General features: G+C 40.1%; 1 long non-coding RNA gene across 1 annotated transcript; it reads left to right on the forward strand.

Annotated features, from left to right (window-relative positions):
- The first annotated feature begins 155 nt into the window (after nucleotides 1–155).
- On the forward strand, nucleotides 156–2,537 carry LOC146585738 (uncharacterized). Its single transcript, XR_014897943.1, has 2 exons — nucleotides 156–250; nucleotides 1,468–2,537. It is a non-coding gene; the product is annotated as an uncharacterized LOC146585738 (long non-coding RNA).
- The last annotated feature ends 5,791 nt before the right edge of the window (nucleotides 2,538–8,328 follow it).

The following is an 8,328-nucleotide window of genomic DNA, read 5'->3' on the forward strand; positions in this document are numbered from 1 at the left end:
TAAAAAAATAAATAAAAAACAAGACCCGGCATTATTTCCAGATGAGGGCAAGTGAGCGGCCGGGGGGGGGGCGGCCGCGGGGGCGCGCCGGGCCGCTCCCCGCGCAAGGCGCGCCGCGCGCAGCGCTTTCGGTTTCATTTGCGGGCAGGAGGCTGGTGGCGCTGGGCAGGGGCCGGGGGGAGCCAAACACGCTTCCCGTGTGGTGGGGTCGTCCGCAAAACCTGGCATGCAAGTCGGAAGCGGGAGAAAGGTGAACGCGGTGCAGGACGGCGGGGCGATCTGCTGAATCATTTACGTTCGGCGAAGCTAATGACGGTGTGGGGGGAGAGGCTGCTGGGGGGAAGGAGAGGGTGGAATCTGAGCCTTGCTCTCAGAGCTGCCAAGCTAATTTCCGATAGCCAAAAAAGAGAAAAAAATCCTTCCTCTGACGGTTTCAAGCTTCTGCTAACAGTATTTCCCAAATGGTGTCTCTGCGTGTGTGTGTTTTCATCCTGAGCCGGAGGTAGTAGGTGTAATTCTTCTGGTGAATCTATAATAGTTGGCTGAACTGTGAGGTGATTCAGACTGGAAACATCCAAAAATACAGTTACTCCAGTTCCTCTTTGAGGGTGGAAAGGGAACAGCATCAATCTACAGAGCTGACAGTCCTCGTAGTAACTGTAATGGTCATGGTTGGAAGCCAGTGCTGTGCCTGGCGTTTACTGTTTCAAACGAACTCTGGATGTGGTAGCTGCATGCTTTATTTTTGAAGGTATCTWTGAAAGCGGTGCTGGAGGGGTTGGATTTCTGCATAAAAGTATGCGAAACTTCTGTCAATGGTAACTCTAACAAAATAGGCACGAGCCCCTAAAAAGGTAGTCACGTTTGTCATCGGTCGTGCTGCAGCTTCCCTCTGAGCTGCGTTTACCGTGAGCACTTACACGCGAGTCCTTCCGCGCTCCTCAGGCAAGTGGCTGTTAGGGTAGTTGGGCGGGCAGTGGCAGAGTGGCCCCCGCGGGCCGTGCGCGGCGCGGAGGAGCGTGCCGCCCCGCGGGGCCGGGCCGCCGCCCGGGCTGCGTTGCTCGGGCAGCGAGCGCCATCCCGCGGCGGCGGCCCCCGGGCCGCGGGGCCGGCGCTGCCTTTGCGCGGGTGCTCTGTGCACGCCTGCTGGAAACGGGGAATGCTGAGCACGGACCGGGGTGGGTTTGGTTGTTGTTAATATTCCGAAATTCCGTCTTCTGTTGCAAATTAATTTGTGAGATGACCGCGTTAATGAACTATGCTCGTGGAGCGCGCTCTGCAACAAATGCAGGTAGATGCACCTTGGCCACCTCATCTGTCTCAATGGACAGACGCTGAGACCGTTTCTGCTCATCCTTTCCTTCAAATGCAGCAGTATGGCAAACTGGGAGAATCCGTGCTTTTGAAAGGATAGGTTGTGGAGAGAGATTGACMGTCAGATTCTATTTTTCACTTGCTTTATATCAGGACCAGAAAAATAACCTTTTGAGAAGACACCTACTATAGCAAATTGCCTCACGCTTAGGATATCCTCCTGGGAACTGAGAGACCTGCCTTCAAATCAGATTCTGCCTGCATCAGGCTCAGGCATGCTCCTGCTGCTGGCTGACACCTCACCAAGGGACTATTCTGGTGTGGAAGATCGTGCCATCCGTGGCTGGAGCTGCTCCACTGTGTATAACTCATTAAATACTCATCAAGCTAAAAAGAAAGACAGATTATCACCGTCTGGTTAGGACACTCACATGAGTTCACCTCTCTGCTCTAAATCAAGCAGTCAAGCAAAGACTTGGACATGGGCTCTGCAGAACCAGCTGCTTGCTCAGAGCAACAAGTTATTTATTCCCTGTCCCAGACAACCACTTTTTCTTGCCTACACCCACTGCTGGAACTGAAAAAATGTTTCCAATAACAGCTTTGTCAAAACTGGTATATTACCAGGAAATGCTTTGGCTTTAGTTAAAAAATTCCTGACCAGCTGTAATTAGAATTTCTAATAGAATTCCCTGTGTAGTTTGACTCACCTTTTATTTTTGCTTTATTGTGTAAAATCATTTTTCAGAGTGAGCTTGATTCAGATGAAAACAGTGAGTTTGATTACTTACAACCTAAGTAATACTCATGTATTTTTGATGATCTGCAGCTTTTTAGGAAAAAAAAAACTTGCACAAAAGGTAATATGCAGGTCGTTAGTATAAGTTTATCTTTGCTGCAAGTAGAAATCTTTGTAGAACTATCAAATAGCAGAGATAGAGTTATTCTGTTATGAATTCTGRTAAGACTTAAAACTATTTGGGTAACTGTGGCATCAGAAGTCCTGGACAAGATTACAGATCTGCTGAGCACAAAGTACGTTAGTCAACGTCTTAAACCATTTTGTTAGTTTTTGCTTGTCATGCAAGTAGTTTGCTAAAGCTTTAAGTACTCTTGACTTTACTTTAAGCCTTCAAATCCTTTAGTCTGTCAGTCAACAACTGATAAGATTGGCAACACTTTTTCATTTAAATAAATATTTATATTAAACTTGTTTAACATTACTAGATATATTCAAAGGTATTTGGGATTGATCCAAAGAATCTTGCTATTAACTGAAATGAATATAAAAGAGGGAGCTACAAGTTTTCAGTGAGCAGTGTACTTCCATAAGATGATATTCTTGTTCCCTGTATATTTGKTTAAACATGCTTTAAAATATGTTTTTTTCCAAGGTACGTGTGTTCCCCCTCTTGATTTGGTCATTGAAGACTTGAGGATAGTATCCTAACGTATCTTGAAAACATCCTAGCAGTGTTTGCAGAGAAGATAATAATTTTTTTGAAATTAAATATAAAATACATATGATATATGTTATTAACAACTTAATTTCTGGAATGTATAGAACTACCATGATTCATCAGACTATTGTTTCTATCATTTCTCTTTGAGAACTTTACTTGAAATGCATAGTTAAGTAAAGAAAGCCATTAATGCCCTTATTTGCAAATTAAGAAATATCAAGCAAAATTCCTCCAGCATATAGGTAAAATACAAGCATACAGTAGCAATAAGTAGCTAGGGAATGTTACAGAGGATATTTTGAAGTATTATTTTTAGATATTGACCATCAAAAATTTCATCATGTTTGATGCATCATCTCGTGTTCAAGGTAAGACAGTTAAGGACTCTCCATCTTGTTTTCTGTACAGGACTAGCAGCTGCCAGTTAAACAAGGGATGAGCTTAGTAAATGTTATAGTTAATTCCCTATGACAATTTTTTGCCTATAGTCTTGCATGACTTTCTCCTGTTTCTTTTCTTAATCAAACTGTGGCCTTAATGGCCTGACTGGCCCTTCTGCTGGTGCAAAGATTGGCAACAGGACTGTTGATGTCTGGCTTGTGCCGTTGCTTGGTCGTTACATGTCAGCTCCTTGCAGAGGCATGGGCTACCCTRTGAGTGGGTCCACGTACCACAGCACTTACTGATGTGGTGGCTGATGAATAAAAATTGTTTGCTGGAATGTCTACTTATTACAATGTAGGACTCAAGACACAGTGGGATGTGTCAACTCTTTTGGGAGCGTTTGCTGGAGTAGCTTAGCAAATAACCTTTGGGTCCTTTGCAAAGATTACAGCAGTGATTATGGCTTAGTATGTACAATGACATGGGTTGTCATATTCCACTGACAGAGAAAAAGCCCTTCAACTTAAAACTTATTTTAATTATGTATGTGTAATTCTGTAAAACTGTAAGTGCTCTTCCRCTTTTGAAAGTACTATTGAAGAAAAGTCTTAAAAATGTGTTCCTCAAGTTAATTTTTAGATGATACGTTATTTTAGGATTAGATGTCTTACTGTTTCTTACTATTATGTGGCTTGTACTGAATTGGAAGAATTTATGCTCTGAACCAATTCTGATCTGGTAAATTCCATGTAAGGAATTAGAAATTCATCCTCTTACTACTCCTCTGTCACAACTGGAAAAAACTGGAGCCTGGCCTTTAGGATGCATAGAAAATGTGACAAACATCCAGATTGTTTGCTTGTCTCCTCACTATGACAACCTGCTACATCAAATTAGATTACAAGATTTCTCCAGACCAAGACACCATACTGCTGCCGCCTCTGGAGAAGCTAATAGGACAACATTAGCAACCTGCATAGTTTCCCACTGTATTGTACATAATTTCCAGGACCAGGTAAATACACAAGCAGATGAGCTGTTCTGCCATACAGGATCACTGGTTTAGCAGTGTCTGTAATTTATAATGATTTTTACTATTCACACATCAAGAGTTATTCAGTGAAAGTTAAATAGACTGTGGTATACTTACTTTGGTCAACCATATAGTTGAAAAAATACTACCTACTACCTAGGAACTTTGCATTTATCTGTGCATAGGTGCTTCATTTTTACTCCCCTGAACTAAAAGATTGTAGAAGTGCTTGAAGGTAGTGGTGCTGTTGAGGTCCAGTATTTCACACTGATGTATCATTTGTAAGTAGCCTGAACTCAGATTGCCTACACGTCTCATCTCTCTAGTAAATCTGAAATTAGAACTCTGACATTAGTCAAGCTGATTAGGGAATCCCTTCAGCATAATGGCCTCAAATTTTCTAGGCAAGTTGATCAAGCTGGTACTATCTTCATAATGTTTAAAGTAAAAAGTATAGAAAACTCAGCTGCACACAGGAACAAGGGCAGTAATAAGGGGGAAAGAGGTTGTTCAGACTAGGGAGTTGTCTTCTTTTGACAACTTTTGCTAAAGTTGTCAAACTTTTGCTTTTCTTTTGATCCCTTTTGCTAAAGGGATAATTTTCCAGCTGTATGTATTCTGTTTTTTCTATGTATATCTTTTGTTATTTTCATTTCCAGAGAAAGTTGTTCAGTAAGATCTGAACAATCTGTAAGATTTATGGAGAAATTTGAGACAAATGCTACAATCTGTGGAAAATGTGTGTGGAAAATCTTTGTGGAAAATGATATTCTTCAAAGATTAGTGTAGGCAGAAACATATAAGCTATGCAGAAATTCTGAGCAAAGGTACAAGAATTCAGTTATTTTGATTTCAGAATGAAAAATATGGAATTAGCTCACAAGAAGACTTGGCTATTACCATGCAGAGCACTACAGTGTTGTGGAGTCTGGCGCTCAGTTCTAAAAACGACACTCCCAATTCGGAATCAGGCACCTGGGTCTAAGAACCTGCTTTGCTATCTGAATTGGAGGAGAATTACGGTTTTCATGCTGATGCGCATCATAGACTCCTCATTTAGCATCTGCTGAAATAAGTGGTGATCCCCCACTTCTTGGTATGCTTTGTGTAAAAGTATGCAGTAATGTCAGAGATTTTAAAATTGGATCTTGAAATGTGCACAGATTTATTTTGAATGGAAAGAATTGGACTTTCCATATTCCTGGACTGTATAGCTGGAAAAGATTTATTAAAGACTGTAGAGCATATGGTGCATGCTGCTTTGGACACAGATTAAAACTTGGTCTAATTTAGATGGCTCTCTGGCATTCTTTCTACCGAAGTGTCTTGCAACAGCTCATAAATGGAACTATCTGTACTGAAAGCTGTTAGGCCGATGGATTAAAGAACAATTGGAAAAAAAAATACTCCGGCCTCTCCTTGCAACTTTTGCTTATCCTTCCAAAATACAGCAACRTATTGTGAATGCAGTGAAGTGTTATGTGAATGCAGTAAGTAAATACCTTTCCTTCTATCTCACAAGTAATTTCCTGTTTCATATTATTATAGGACTATYGCAGCACTAGCAGTTCCTTCATTAGGGAAGACAGTGTTCTGCTTGAAGCAGTTTGCTTGCAATGAGCCCCTTAAAGAGTCCAACATTCTCCTTTTACAACTCACTTAGGATCGGCTGGTTTGCATGAAGACAGGTTGTGCGGCTGTAAGTTCCCTGACCTTCATGTACGTCCCTAACACAGAGCTGGTTAGAAACTGGAGACRGGAGAGCGTAGAGGGGAATTGTCATATATACTTGCCCTGTTCTTTGACTAGTTAGTCACTTTTAACCACTCCTGGAGACGATCCAGGGCCAGATGAATCTTTTGGTTTGACTCAGTACAGCTATTTTTATGTTAAGAACACACTTCTTCAGTACAAATTCTAGTGGCTTAATTTAAAAATGCTTTCCACTAGATCATAAGTTAAGCTGTTGGACTTTGTGCGGGAGCACCCATATGTTGCGTTTTGCTGCTCTGCTGTGGAAGCAGTGATCTCACACAAAAGGGTAGTAATAAAAAGAACTCTGAAACAGAGCAGTTGCTGATCCCCTAGCAATGACTGCAGCTATTTGTTAAATGGATCTATCAAAGCCCTCATCAACCCTGGGAGCAAGAACAAATATCATGATGGTTGCAATTTATATAATCTTTTCATAGGTACTTAACCCTGTTAATCTTCTGACATTCCACTGAATATTCTTGAAATGTTTTAATTGTTGTGTATATTTTAGGTTATTATTTTGTAAAGCATCCTGTTGTATTTTAAAGCTTAAACTGAAACAAAGGATTTTTCAGTAAAAGATCAGAGGTCACAATAAAGTTTTTCCAGCTGCAAAATCAGCTATGCATTGAAATGGCAAACAGCGTTTTGTTTCTATGAAGTTAAAAGCTTACACTTTTTAATTACAGGTCTAATTCTGGGCACAATCTGTGAACTGAAATATGAACTGAGCATACTGTCCTTTTGTTCCTGCTATAGCTGTTAAATGATTATTTGCATAAATAGGGAAGTTATAGTGAAAAGTGATCGGATCCAGTTTTCTCAGAATTTTCAGAAAGCTTAATATTATAGTTTGACAGGCTTGTACAATATATGCTATCAGTTTTGCATTTTAACCTACAGTAACCATAAAACCATCCAGAGATAAGATGCTGCTGCTGTATAGCTGTTCAAAGATGTTTGAGGGAAAAGCAACTTGTCACTGAGTTTCTATTCACACAACTATTCAAGATAAAAAGAGGCCTCATCCTCCATATGATTGTCTCTTGTGAAAAAGATTCAAGCTGATTCTAGCAGCAACTTTCACTTGTGAAAGACTAACTTTTCTTAACACCTATCTGTGTTCCCACCATGGCTGAAACTCAATTATTAGTAGCAACTTCTAAGTRTTATTCTGTAACCTTTGTAATTAATAGTATATCAAGAAATTTGGCAGAGAAAATAGAAGTGCTCAAAACAAATGGAATATCAGCTATAGAAATCTACATACTTGAAGAAAATGCTATACACTTAGTTTTAGCTCATTGCATCCACAGTTGCAGCCATCTACAAATCTGACTAAACAATTTCATCCACAGATTAGGTTGTCTGGCAATGAAATAGAGTAAGTTCTGATATAAATTACTGCACCAGAAATTTTGTGCATAGATTTAAGTATAAACGTAACACTACTCTTCCAGTGTTGCCAGTCTGTATGAAGTTCAGCTAACAGTCACTACCTACAGTTATCATAATTTAGCAGTGTATTTACAAGGCCAAACAAGTACATACTTAATAAGTATGGACATAGATGCAGATATCCCATCCGAAAATGTGTACCTAGTGTACCAGTGAATTTATCCTGCTGTCTGGAAAATGAGCACTTAAAAAGGAAGATGTTTCACCATTTTCTAAGCCAAAGATCATCTTGAACAGTGCACAAGTTGAAAGTTTAGTTTTRTGTTTTACCAGAGATGATTAGTGTTTACTAAGAGATCAAATTGGGCCACAGGGGATTAAGTGTAATTAAGCATTAATTACTTTATAATTCAGGAATATGTAATTTAAGGAACTGTATAAGTGAAGTAGTTTAACTAAATTTGTACAAAGTCACACCTTCAATTCAGCTGGTATATATTTTAGGTCAGGCCCAAATACATTTTAGTAATTACAAAAATGAGGTAAGTTACAACTATTTCCATCCTTCCTAACCTTATTTCTCTAGCCTATGCTCATGCCTCTTTAACAGAGTGTAAAATCCTTACACATCACCTGGGGATATGTCCTGTCATTTCTATTTAAAGTCTACACCCAGGGCATTTTTATTTCTCATTTTTGAATAGCTGTCTCTGGGCCATTTTCTTTCTCTGTCCCCAGATACAATGTGCGACTTTCAGAGGTGAGGAAGAAGAGAACTGGGATTCTCTCTGAATAGGGCTGGGGGAGGCACCAGGGCTAACCTTTGCTCTTGTTTTACCCCAGATTCCCAACTTTGCACATGAATGGATACTCTTCTATTGAGGACTTTCTTTTGAGGGAAGAAACAAATTAACTGCAAAAGAATACCAGGGAATTCACTTTGTGCAGTATCTCTGCAAAGTTTTTTTTTTTTTTTTTTTT

The sequence above is a fragment of the Rhea americana genome, unplaced genomic scaffold (assembly GCF_003343005.1).
Source record: "Rhea americana isolate MKP2758 unplaced genomic scaffold, rheAme1 scaffold_77, whole genome shotgun sequence".
In the NCBI taxonomy this organism is placed as follows: domain Eukaryota; kingdom Metazoa; phylum Chordata; class Aves; order Rheiformes; family Rheidae; genus Rhea; species Rhea americana.